This window comes from Mesoplodon densirostris, chromosome 12, assembly GCF_025265405.1.
Source record: "Mesoplodon densirostris isolate mMesDen1 chromosome 12, mMesDen1 primary haplotype, whole genome shotgun sequence".
Taxonomy (NCBI): domain Eukaryota; kingdom Metazoa; phylum Chordata; class Mammalia; order Artiodactyla; family Ziphiidae; genus Mesoplodon; species Mesoplodon densirostris.
In genome coordinates, this window is record NC_082672.1 from 40409432 (window position 1) to 40423179 (window position 13748).

Here is a 13748-nt window from a genome sequence, read left to right on the forward strand (position 1 = left end):
CTTTGGGACCCTCTGCCTTTGCAGGCCCATTCCAAGGTCCTGCCACACTAAGCTGATGGCTAGCCACTGTCAATCTGTCTGCTCGGCTCACACCATGACAGCCCTGGCCCATCATTGTGCCTTGGGATCTTGGGTACCAAGGGCAAGACCTCAGTCATCTTGCTGAACCCCCGTCTGAGAGGGGGCTCCCTTGGGACCCACGTGCAGCTTGCTTGGCCCCTCCTGCCCTAAGCATTTGTCTCCATGATGCACTTGAGGAACATGGTGTCGTCCTTCATGTAGGCATGCTTGGGCAACTGCAGCTTGTTGAGGGGAAAGAAGAGTGGGCAGCCGCTGGCCACACTGGTTTCACTCAGGGGCCGCTGGAAGGATGCTGAGTTCAGGTTGGGCCGGAAGGCGTCGATGGCATGCTCATCGTTGTTCTGGTCGAGCAGCATGAAAGTGACCTTGTTCCGGAAAGGCCATGGCAGCAGAGCATCATACTCCCCTCTCATGATCACGATGAAGAGGGACAGGTGGGTCCTCTTCCCCGTCCCGTCCCCATTCAGGTAGAGCCGCAGACACAACTTGTATCCGTACTTGGCAGTGTAGAAAGCCGGGGAGAAGAGGCTGATGGTCCTGCCACAGGCTGACTCATGGAACCGCCTGGTGGCACTGGTGACCTTCCACAGGAAGGTGCCATCGTAGGAGGCCTCTTCCAGGAGGCGGGAGCTCTGCTCCAGCTTGCCCAGGGCCTGGTCTTTCTGGGCCAGGGTCTGCTGCAGCTCCACCACCCTCCGTTCTAAGCGCAGGATGTGCTCATGGTCCAGTCGGCTCTGGTGGATGGAGGTGGCCAGGGCCAGGTGGGAGGCCTCCACCTTCTTGTTGTGGACAGTGACAAAGTTCTCAAACACGCACAGCTTCCCCTCCAGCTCAGTCAGGAGCTTCTCCTTCATGAAGTGCTGCAGGGCCAGCTCCTCCTAGCTCTGGGAGCAGGGGGCCCGGTAGCAGTCCACCTCTAGGTCCCCAGCCGCCTCCACAGGCCCCTGCAGCTACAGGTCTAACAGATTCCACTCCAGATCCATGGGCCCAGACCCCAGGCAAGAGCCCAGCTGGGTTTCACGAGCCCCAACAGGAGGTTCGGGTGTGTGGCCTGGGCAGTGACTTCATGCTCCTGCATGAACTTTGGGCTCCCCTTGAAGGAGCAGCCTACACCAGCAAAGGGGCACCCACTCCAGCTTCAGCCACCTCGGGCTGATCCTGCTTCTGAGACAGAAGGCTTCCTGGCCTCTTGGATGGGGAGTCACCCCCTTTACATTTGGGACAGATCCAATCCTCGCCATTCCTCACGTTCTCAGAGAGACAGACGACGCAGCAGAGGGGCCTGGGCTCTGGTGGGTCCTGGCAGCGGTGGGGGCACCCAAAGGGGAGCTCCTTCTCATCAGGGGCCCCTGTTCAAGCTCCTCTGGGGAGGGGACCAGCTGCACGGAGTCTGTGCTGGGAGAAGAGGTGAGTTCTGGCCTGGCCACCCTCCCTGATGAGCAGGAATCTGATGATTTTACCTTCTCACTGGCTTGTGTGGTTCAACGTCACAGCAGGGATGAGACAGGAATTACCCTTTGTGGTGAAAAAAAATCCCCTGGATGGTGACTGCAGGCTCTAGGAGTGGCCAGTCATTCTTTTGAGCAAGAGGGAGGAGGAGAGCAAGTCAGAGAGAAAAAGGAACCATGTCACGGACTTTCAGGAACTACAGTTAGAGTTTCCCCTTTTGGAGGACCTCAGGCTGACGCTGGCTTCCTCCACCTCCTGCCCGGGGGACAGGGGCAGAGAGACCCCCAGTGGGTGACTTGTCTATGTTCCCTGCAACCTCGGAGCAGCCTAGGATTCTCAGTGTGGGTGTTCACTGCCCCAGTGGAAATCCCCAGGGTTCTGGAGTCAGGTCCAAAAATGCAAGTTCCATGCATATTAGCTCTGCCCAGAGTATCTTAGGTAAAGGTCACTTTCGCACAGCGGGTCTCTGTTACCCCATCTTGGCACCGCCGCCACCTCCCAGCGGCCCCACGGGAGCCTCCGGTGGCGCAAGGACCCTTGGTGGCATCTTTACATTTTATCTTAATTTTCTCTATGTCTACCTGAGGCCTGGGGCTGTATATTACTTCTCTAATACACTACTTATAATATAATAGAACTCAAGAAATGTTCAATAATGAATCAATAATATAGTGATCTCAATGGGCATATACAATACTTATCTTTTGTATCCATTATTTTAAGCTGTATTTAAAATCTTTATTTATATAGTGTAAAATTAAGTAAAATGAATTAGAGCCAATGAAGATAATTATTAGAGCCAGTGAAGACAGTGAAGATAATTATTCACAGGGGAGAAATTCTTTGAAAATTGATCAGTTACTTCCAAATATATCATCTTACTTTTGAAAAAATGGAAGTGAATTTGTTCTGTATTATAAGGAAAGATGTCAAAACATCAACCTGTTTAGTCAATGTGGACTGAATTTCATCAAACTATTTTCCGACAAATGAAGTATTTATAATCATGGGCTTTTTTTGGACTAATTTTCTTTAAAGATTTTTTAATATATTAGGTCACCCTTAACCTTTGATGAAACAACCGCCCCACTATGTAATATGATTTAGATGTATCATAAAAATTTCCCTATCCCTAGAATACCTTTTTCATTCAGTTCACTGAAGCCCCAAAATCCAATCTCAGATGTATTCCTTTGACTAAAGATTACTTTCATCTTTCAAAATGGAAATCTTTTGGAATATGACATAAGTTATCAAATAATCAACAAATTTACAGATCTACTTTATACAAATGCTTCAAAGATTAAATTTATTGGACTCTTTCCATGGATTTTCTGGTTATTGGGGTCTTAAAAAAGAAAAAATAAAGGCCATGTTGAGTGAAAGGGAGTGGGAAAGGGAAGACTGAAGAGAGGAGAATTTTCTTATCCTACATATTTGCTCATAGCTGTCATTCTTTGTAGCCCTATTGGCCAAGTACTGTATTGATGTAAGGTCCAGAGTATACTGTTTAACCCTCAAAACCCTCTAAAACCAATAGATAATTTTATTTAAGTTAACAAATATTTATTAAATCCCTACTGTCTGTCAGTAGGTGCACCTTTCCTAGGTGCTTGGGATACAGCAGTGAAGCAAACAGATAAAACTCCCTGCCCTATTAAAGCTTATCTTCTACCAGGAGAAGTTAAGTAATAAACAGTAATCATAATAAGTAAACAAATTATATAGTTTTTTTAGAGTGATGGTTACTATGGGAAAATAGAGCAGCTTAAGGGGAGGATTAAGAGTGCCAGATGTGAGGCAGGTTGCAATTTTAAATGAGATGATCAGGGTAAGCCACACTGAGTCTGTAATACAACAATCCTCAACGGTTTAAGGGTAAATGTTGTTGGCCATGAGAATATCTGAAGAAAAGACTATTCTTAGTGAAGTGAACAACCAGTTCCAAGGCCCTAAGATGGGAACATGTTTGGCATGTTCAAGTAAAACAGGGAGGCTAGTGGGAGTCCAGTTAGAAAACTATGGCAATAATCTAGGTGAAGATGTTGCATTTGGGGCTGGGGGAAGACCACAGGAAATAGGAAGAAATGATCAGATATATTTTGAAAGTAGAGCCAACAGGATTGGCTGATGGATCAGATGTGGGATATGAGAGAAAGAGCAAGAAAAATGTTGACTCCAAAAATGTAGGCCTGGGATCATCATCAAGTGATAGGGGGAAGACTGCAGGTGGAGGAGCTGAAGGAGAGAAGACCAGAAGTTCCATTTTGGACATGTGAAGTTTGAGATCCCCATTAGCCACCCAAATGGAGGTTTTCAGTAGGCAATTTGGTACACAAGTCTAAAGTTCAGAGGTCTGGGCTAAAGACATAAACTTGGGAGACTTATGACATATACATAGAGTCTAAATCCACAAGACTGGTTGAGATCACTAAGGGAGGGAATGCATATGGAGAAGAAGAAAAAACTAAGCTCTGTGGCACTTCAACATTGAAAGTTCAGGCAGAAAAAGACAAACCAGTAAGAGGAAACCAAGAAGCAGCAACCAGTGGCATGGGAGGAAAACCAGGAGAGCGTGGTGTCCTCCAAGCCAAGAGAAAAAAGTGTATCGAGAAAGAAGGAGGCCTTAACTCTGCCAAATGCAGCTGACATGTTAAGTAAAATGTGTCCTGAGAACTGACCATACATGCATTTAGCAGCATGAATGTTACTGGTGACCAGAGCAAGAATGGATGGCATGATGGGGGCAAAATCTTGATGGGAAGGAGTTTAGGAGGTAGAAACAGACAGTGAGCAACAACAACTATTCCAAAGAAGCAGATACAAGTATTACATCTGCTTTACAAAGGCTCCAAGAGGGTTTGTACTTGCCCAAATGCACATACCAGTATCCAGTACAGCTGGGACCTAAAACCAGATTTGCTTGAATTCAGAATCTATCCTATACAGTCTGGGATCTGCCCTGTTCACAGATATAGTAATTTAGTGAATGGAGAAGCATGAACTAAAAATAACCATTGATCTCTCGTCTTCTGTGTTTTTCTACCAAAAATTCAGACTAGTGTTCTTACGGTCTTCCACAGCATAAAATCCCCTCTCACTCTCTAGTGCCATCCTCTGTGTGGTCTTGCTGTCACCTCACTTGTGTAAGCATTATCCTCACTCATCTGACACTCTTCTCTTAAAAAAACAAAAAACCACTTCTCTTGTTTACCTCTATGTCCAATTATCACATTCAACTGTTTCCAGATCTCTGAATCTATATGTTATTTCCCATTTACCTAGGAATCAAAGTCCTTCAGTCCATTTCATCTCGCAGTAGATTCTGTCTGTAAGATCTATAATAAATCCACTACTGATTCTGGCTGAGAGGTTAACATACCTCATAGAGTCAGAAAATAGAGTGAAGAATCTTTGTGTTCATGTATTGGTATATGGTTAAGGGTGGAGGAAGTGGCAGACAAGGAATAAACAAAGCCGGAGATAAAACTCCAGAGTAACCTAAATTTCTAGTAACATCCCTAGCACTGTTGGCAGAAAATGAATCCAAGGGTGGAAAAAAGCAATATGGTCCATAGCATGACAAAGAGAGGAATTGGAAAATAGAGTTTCATACCAAAAAGCTGGCAGAACACACGAAGTGGGGGAGGGAGGGAGTCATAACCATAGACTTGGGCCAGTCAGATGGCAGGGAAGATAGTGAGAATGAGCCCAGGAGCACAGACGACTTGGCATAAAGTGCCCTGCTTTTACCTCTCTCCTCATGGCCCATCTTCAAGTGCCTTATTTGTTCTACTAAGTATTACCAAAACTCCTCCTTATACTGGAAATATTCACAGTCATAGTGACAAGCTCAGTATAAACAGAACGTCTATTCCACAGTGCACTCTGTTCTGGGGCACTGGAAACACTGATTTCTTCACAGATGCTACTAACCTTTATTAATATGACAGTCCTAGTCATGATATACATCTTTGCAACAAGCTGGTCTGTTCATGATGGAGTTATACGTTTTTTCAGCCTGTTTTTGCATACACTGATCTTTTCTATGTGTATTGCCAGCCTTATCTCAATGAAAGCCCATGACTCACCATCCGTGTCTCTGAGTCATGCTCTGAAGTTAGGTGAGTTAGCCTTAATTTGGTGCTTTACACTTATCAGTGTAAGCCTTGTGTCCTGGAGAACTTTGTTTTGTTTTCCTCCCTAGCACTTGGAACTCCCTCAATTGGTAGCTGATAACTTCCACAAGTATGCATTTTACATGAAGGAGTGAAAGTTGGCTCCATGACAGGCAAGAAGAATAAAGCAAATTGGCGCTGAATAGAAACTGTGTTGTGAAAGACAACCATACTGAGGAAAGCAGAGATTCTGTAGATAAAGTTTCTTGTTTGCTTCATTGTAAACCAATTGACTTCACCCTCTAACTGTAGGTCACAAAGGAAGATGACAACCCTGGAGAATTTGATAGATATGGGAGGGGGAGTTGAGAGGGAGATGTCTTGTCCATTCATGTATCCGAGATTAAATGATTGTACCAGAAAGGGAAGAGTGGATTAAATAAGAGAGTAACATGCCAGCATCAAATGTTTCTATCATAGCCTGATGCCCCAGAAGAAAAAAAGTCTGAACTTGTAACTTCATTTTATATCCTGACATTGTCTGTTATTTAAAAAGGCTTATGAACTAATAGCATCTGAGAACCTGAGAAATGTGTCTGGAACTGAACTATCAGGTCAGGAAACACGTAGACAGTGGTCTGAGTAATTCATTTATATGTTAGAACAGATAGGAGAACTTATTTACCTGTCAAAGTGTTTAGAAGGAGAATCTTGAAAGTGTACCTAACATTTCTTTTCTTTTCTTTTTTGCTCTACTATTTAAACTTCACTAATTTACTGTGGTCATTTTTTCAGCAAAGAAAGCTTAATGTTTTGCTAATTTTTCACATGCATTTTCAGACATTTAAGTAAACAATTCTTTACATCCTAGGAATTTTGCAGACTCATTCATAATAGTTTTAAACATGTTTAACACTTTATTACTCATTCTCAATGGGTAATACAAAATTAATTTTTATTTGATGTTGTAACATATTATGTTTCTTTTCCAAAAAACTCATCTACTTTTGGTCTATAACAAGATATTAATAAAATGAGAAGGCCAAGTGTTATTTAGCATCCAGGATAAAGCCAGTCTGTGGTTCCATACTTTTTATATATTACAGACATGACTAATTCAGAAGTAGATTGTTCTTGAATAGGTATGCATTATGTTCCATTTTAACAAAAATAGATCTTTGTTCCTTCTTCCCTTTACTTTTCCTCTGAAAAATATTCATGGAGTCTCACCTATTGTCTACGCGCTGTGATAAATATCATAGATAGAGCTGTAAACAAGCAAAACAGACATATTTCTTGCTCTCACGGACCTTACATCTAGGGAGATGGCCAGTTACTGAAGAAATCCTTATACAGTCCCAATGGTCAGCACTATATAGACAAGTATAAGGAAATATATATTAATCTGTGCATCATGCTTCCCTGGAGAAAGGAACCAAAGTACAAGAAGCATTAAGCTAGATGTAAGGGAGGAGATTTGGGAGGCAGGTACATTCCAGGCTAGAGCTTGGTGTAGTGGTCAGGATCGGATCATGAACAAGCATGATTTTTAAGTCTTTCCCCTGAGCCCAAAACTGGAGATGCCACAAAGGTAAAAAAGAATTTTGAGGGATCCCAGAATCTACATCAAAGACTGTGAAAAGTCCTTGGAGACCAGAAGGTGGGTCAAGTCCCACAAAACCTAGAGGAAATCTTTCTAGTTCTATACTTTCCTCTCTTCATATTTTACTGGCTGGCTCAGTGCCTCCTCTGCCCTACTGGGTTCATGGGAGTGGACAGAAAACCTAAGTTCCAGTCAAGCACCTGCAACAGGTGGTAGTTCATCTGGGGACCATTGGCCCCAAGTTAGGTAGGAAGAATAGACTAACTGCCTAGTTCAGAAGGACTGAGTGGCTTTCCATCACCAAGCCCCTACTGGGTAAGTACAAGGAGAGACAGCCTCCAGAAAAAAGCAGTGTTTGGCGCAGGTTGAGGGTGGGCAGGTTACAAAATGCAGTACCAGACGCTCTTCTCCTTTTGTGGTCACCCTCCAACACACATTACCTTTACCAAGAGGTGTATCAGCTCGGATCTGAGTTGTCATCTCTCCCTTCAGGTACACATCATCAGCAAGAAAGATGGCAGTTCCACTAATATGAGCACAAAGGAAAAAATAAACAGACATCTGAGGGGTACAAGTGCAAACTCTATGAAAGAGAAAGCAAAATTACTGGACCAGATTAAAATACACAAAATATCCCTATTAAGAATAAAGAGAGAATATTTTAAACATCAAACTGTTTAAAAGATCTCAGTAGAGCTATTAAGCAGGAAAAAATTAATATTGAAATAAAGGACTGAATTTCTTAGGGAGATTGAGAAAAAATACCAAAAATTATTTCTGAAAAGTTTGCAAGTGACTCTTATTAATGAGACTCTTAAACTAAAAGAAACAGATTTTTTCCTATTTGATCATTGACTACATATTAAGAAGTTCCTCAAGCCTTTCTTTAGGACTCATTCTTTAGCAGAAAGAAAACAAACAGATGATCCTCAGCAAAAGAAAATTATTTTTTCATAAATAACACAAATAATGTATAAATATATACTTACTAAATAAAGTTCAACACAGAAGTATGTAGAGGAAAAAGTGAAAGTCTCTCTTCAACATCACTCTCAACAGTTTGCTTTTCTTTTTCTAATATAAGTAGGATAATACCATGTTATTCTGTAACTTGCTTTTATCGTGTAAAATATATTTTTCCATGTCAGTACTTATAACTCATCTCTTCTTTTTTAAATTATTTGTCTTGATTTTCTACTTTATTTTAAAAGCGATTATATATGTTCACTATAAAAAATCAAACAACACACAAATGTATATAAAGCAAAGTCAAAATCCCCTTTCATCTATCAACCCCTTATCCTTTTATCCATTTACATACACACATGAAAAATAATATGTATTTATATATATTATATTATTTATTTGTTTGTTTGTTTCCAGTGCTGTGAATTCAAACACTGAAAAGAGAAAAATATGCTTCCACTCAGATGAGTAATGAGAAAAGAATACATTGGTTTCCATTCCACACCAGTATATACATGTAAGCTCTTCTGTTACAGTTTGGCTATGAATGGAACCAGGCTATATATATGACCGCCACAGTTTATTTGCTCACTTGATAATATTTCTTGGCAACCATCTCTGGTTAGCATATGGAACTAAATTATTGTATTGATGAATGGGAATTCTAGGTTTTACCATTCCAGCCCAGATAGCATCTAGGTCTTTTAACAGAACTATTTGGAATGCTATTAGATTGAACCTAATTCTAAAGATAAAACCACATGTTTGCTATAACGATTTTTCTGTATAAAAAGTGATAATACACAAACATCTGTCTGGAACAAACAGTAGCAAACTATATACAGTATTTGAGTTTTCCTTTCATTAAGCTTATGGAGCTTAGTAATATCACAGATGCATTCCATCCTCTGGGCAGCTCTTGGCCTTTCCAAAATTGTACTTGAAAAACTAGAATGAATTATGATGAAATATCAAGTAATTATTAGTCTAAATAATTTTCTACAAAAAAATTGAAAGGTATATTTAGGGGGGTTTTACAAACATAAAGGAAACAGATAGGGTAACTTTTTAATTTTAGTAATCACTGCAGTTCAGAAGTAGTCTTCTCCTTTCTTCTTATTGTTTTCAGTGAAATAGTCCTGCTTTTCTTTTGTAGGTTATATCTCTGGTTTAGCTTAACTAGGTTAATAATAACTTACTGGATAGTAGTAAAAAAAAATACTATTTTTCTAAAATTTTTGCTATTAAACTCATGAAATTTTATAGAGTCACTGGAAAAATCTAGAGATATAAAATTATTTCCATTTGGTTCTTCAAACACAGGTCTGTATTCTTCTTTTTAATATTGGGCATTAGACAAATTAACATTTTTATTAGACTTATTAAACTCATTTTAAAAAATCAAAAATTTTACAGAGAATCTCTTGCAATTACTATTTTTCTTCAGTTGCTTTATATTTGAAGCTATGAGAACAAAGAGAAAAAAATGAAATGAAATATAAAATATGAAGACAGAGAAATAAAGAATTTCATATGCAGTTCAGTGTGAAGAGTAACCAGTAAAAGGCAAGAAATGCTGCTTCCAACTTACAAATGATTAAATAAGCAGTAGTTAAATTAATCAAAGCTTCATGTTGCCATTATTAGAAACAAAATAATTATCCCTCCCTCTTGGTTCCAACTGGTTATTTTTGTGTAGTTTCTGCTGCTAAATCTGGATTCTTGTGGAGAAGGAATATCTTATTCCCTTTAGTCTCCCCACAGTAAGACACACAGGGTACCTTGTTAGTGCTCAACACAGTACTTGAATTAATAAAACAGGACATTCGTAGTTTTTTCTGAACATTATCTTCAAGTTGGGGCAACAAAATGAACACAATTTTATTTTGCAATGTTCCTCCTTGGGGTAGTAAAAACATGTGTGATTCCTCTAATCTTTTCTGCATATCATGTCCAAGTTGATATAAATTCATTCTCATCCTGCCATTGGAGACACCAATGATGTCTCTGTTTTAGGATCTAAAAAAACAAAAAACAAAAAAACAAAAAAACAAAAAACCATGAAAGTCGAACTCTAACTTGACTCCTTTATGTCAAGTGTCAAGCTTGCCTTTGGAATATTGCATAACTATAGTAATAACCTACAAAAAACTCACTTTACATTTTATAAGACTTTATGGTATAAAGCATTTTCATGTATATTATTTTATTTAATCTTCATAACAACATTGTAGCATCATTGCTGTTAAACTATATGAAAATCTTGGAAATAAGGTAGAAGGATGATTACATGTGCTTTCAATGTCACACTGGAGCATTGTTTAATAGATTCACCTAAGAACTATTGAAATCTCTAGAGCAATGAACTTTTCTTTCACATACTCTTTATTATCAATCAGAGTCCAAACTCTATAATGTTACATTTTACCTTGTGGATTTTGTCTGCTAGAGATGCAAATAATTTATGTCTGGAAATTGGAAATTATAACCAAAGGATATGGTTTTATTGCTCTTTATGATGTTATCCAAGTTTGTGTTTAACTGAGAAATCCAACATTTTTTGTTCAGTGCATAGCAATGCTCGGTTCCTCAAATGCCTTTTGTAGCAGTTTACCATCCTGCTTCCTTAATTGAGAAAATAAATCTTTGACACATATTTACTCTTTATTTGTATAATACCCATGTTGTTGAAAAAGTATTCTTTTTTTTTTTTTTTTTTTTTTTTTTTTTTTTGCGGTACGCGGGCCTCTCACTGTTGCGGCCTCTCCCGTTGTGGAGCACGGGCTCCGGACGTGCAGGCTCAGAGGCCATGGCTCACGGGCCCAGGGGCTCCGCGGCACGTGGGATCCTCCCGGACCGGGGCACGAACCCGCGTTCACTGCATCGGCAGGCGGACTCTCAACCACTGCGCCACCAGGGAAGCCCGAAAAAGTATTCTTTGATATCATCACACTCATTCTCAATTAGCTTCTTTTATATCAATCATGAAGAAAGAAACAAAGAGGAGCTATTTTATGCAAAAGTGAAATAGGGACACATTAGAATGGTCCAGCTATAATGATCACTTGAATCAGTGTGTCCAAATTATTAATTCTTAGAAGACAGCTATTCATAGGTCACAAAGTTCTATAAAAAACAAAAATGAAACTATCCAGCATTTGCCTATGGGAAACACACAACCAGTACCAGACTCTACTAAAATGAAAGTTGAGGGTGGAGTCAGGGAGACATGAATAATGCCAACCGTACAGAGCTGTCATTTCATTTTTATCATACAAGTTTAAAAGGAAACACACGTGATGTGTGGGTACTTCAAGATAAAGGCGAAGAAATGACTAACCATTTATGAAACTGAGACATAAACAAATTGTCATCAAATCAAAAGCAAAAGCCAGGGCTTCCCTGGTGGTGCAGTGGTTGAGAGTCCATCTGCCGATGCAGGGGACACGGGTTCGTGCCCCGGACCGGGAGGATCCCACATGCCACGGAGCGGCTGGGCCCGTGAGCCATGGCCGCTGAGCCTGCACGTCCGGAGCCTGTGCTCCACAACAGGAGAGGCCACAGCAGTGATAGGCCTGCATACTGCAAAAAAAAAAAAAAAAAAAAAAGCAAAATCCAGGTCTGGTGTGAACAAGATCACTTCAAGAAGTACCTTTATTCTGTTTTTAGCTGTTGTCTTTTATGCTAACTAGAGAAGTTTGTGTGTGTGTGTGTTTTATTTTTAAGACCCCATAAATTTCTTTTTATGAGTGAGGAAAACCAATCTAAGAAACACTTCAGCAGAGTCCCCTTGCATCTCCTTGGCCAGAACTGCATTATATGTTCATTCCTAAAACAATATCTGCAATGGATTATCTTCTATCAATTGTGATTCAACATTTGGAGCTGGAGCTTGGAGCCACCACTCCTCAAGGATAGGACTGTGCAAAGGAAAGTAGATATCTAAACAAAATTAGAGTTCGACTTGAAAGGAGAAGAAAAGAGAATGGCTGTTGAGTAGGCATCCAATGGCCTCACCTTAAGATAGCCCTTATTCTTTTTACTTCAGCTATCCAGCCACTGCTAAGTCACTCAAGGTTGGACCCTTCATCAAAGCTTAGATAATATGAGCTCCTCTCTAGGATCTTTGAACTCAGAACCAGAGAATGAAATTGCTTGATATTATAGATAGTGTCCATAAAAAAAAAATCCAACTGGAAACATAAAAGGGGGAGTCTTGGCAACAACTCATTGGTGGTTGTCCCTCAAGTCCTCATGCAACTCTCTCCTTCCCATGGTTCAACAATATGACACAATAAATGCTTCTTTGTCAAAGTTAGTTTGCTTGAGGCTAATGCCACTTGAACCTAAAGAGGTCTTGAGTAATAAAGCAGTGCCTCTGGTGATCTTCTCTGCTCCTTTGTAGTACCCATTTCCCCTCTTTACTTAAAACAGTACCCTGTGATCAGAGTTGATTTTCTCACTCCACTCTCAGCTCTGGGGATGGGCCCTGATTGTTCCTAGCTAATCAGTACTTCTCATTCCTTTGGCCATATTTCAGATTGGCTCAGAGAGAAGCCAATGACTCTTAGCTGATGTGAGTCAGACTCAGGACTTCTGCTCAACTTTGAGAGCAGAAAGATTTCCAGGGTCATGACTTGACCTCTGGTCAAGCCAGCCCTAAGCCAGCTCCACTGTCTTGGTTTGAATCTCAGTCCTTTACTGTGCTTCAGTTTCTGCATCTCTAAAATGGAGATATGCTACTATCTTCAAAGAGTCTTTGTGAGTATTAATGAATTAATTCATGCAAAACAATTAGACCAGTGCCTGACACATACTCAGTGTTCAATAAATGCTACCTATGACTATCATTAATCCTTAGATCGTCCGTGATTTAGTGAATAAATATTCTTTTTCACTTGAGCCAGTTTGTGTTGGAATTTCTGTCTTATGTAACAAAAAATCCTTAACTGTATAGATCACATAGAGAAGATGGGGGGCTATTCTCTTTTCTCCCATCTAAGGCTGCATGCATATGTCCTCCACGTATGCTACCCAGAGGAAGGGCATGGCTCACTAAGAAAGAGGCAGAATACATCCACATGTAATAAATCCATCATGTCTTTCTACATGGAGCTGTAATCCCTCCGCTAGTAACTGTGCCAGAGCTGTGTGCAACATTCTGGACGGAAGTGCCTGGAGGCCTTGTTAAAATACAAGTTACTGGGACCTACCCTCTGGGGTTTTGAATCAGCAAATTTGGGAGGGTGCCCATGAATTTGCACTTTTAACAAGTTTCCAGGTGATGCTGATGCTGCTGGTCCCCATCTACATTTTAAGAACCACTGTTCTAAACCATGGAATCATACCTGGAGAGTATGAGAGGGGTGTAAAGGTGCCTATCTCCTCTGGCATTCTGAGTAAACCATAGAGTAGATTCCTGAAGATGAAATGACTGTCTAAACTAGTAGCCCTACATCTATCATGTATCAGATTTGCTCTGTTAGCATTTGGTTAAACCATCTTTATTGGTTCTTCCTATTCCTTTATGT

General features: G+C 40.4%; 1 pseudogene; it reads right to left on the reverse strand.

The window, feature by feature from the left end:
• Positions 1-227: 227 nt before the first annotated feature.
• On the reverse strand, positions 228-5502 carry LOC132499834 (TNF receptor-associated factor 1-like; annotated as a pseudogene).
• Positions 5503-13748: the final 8246 nt, after the last annotated feature.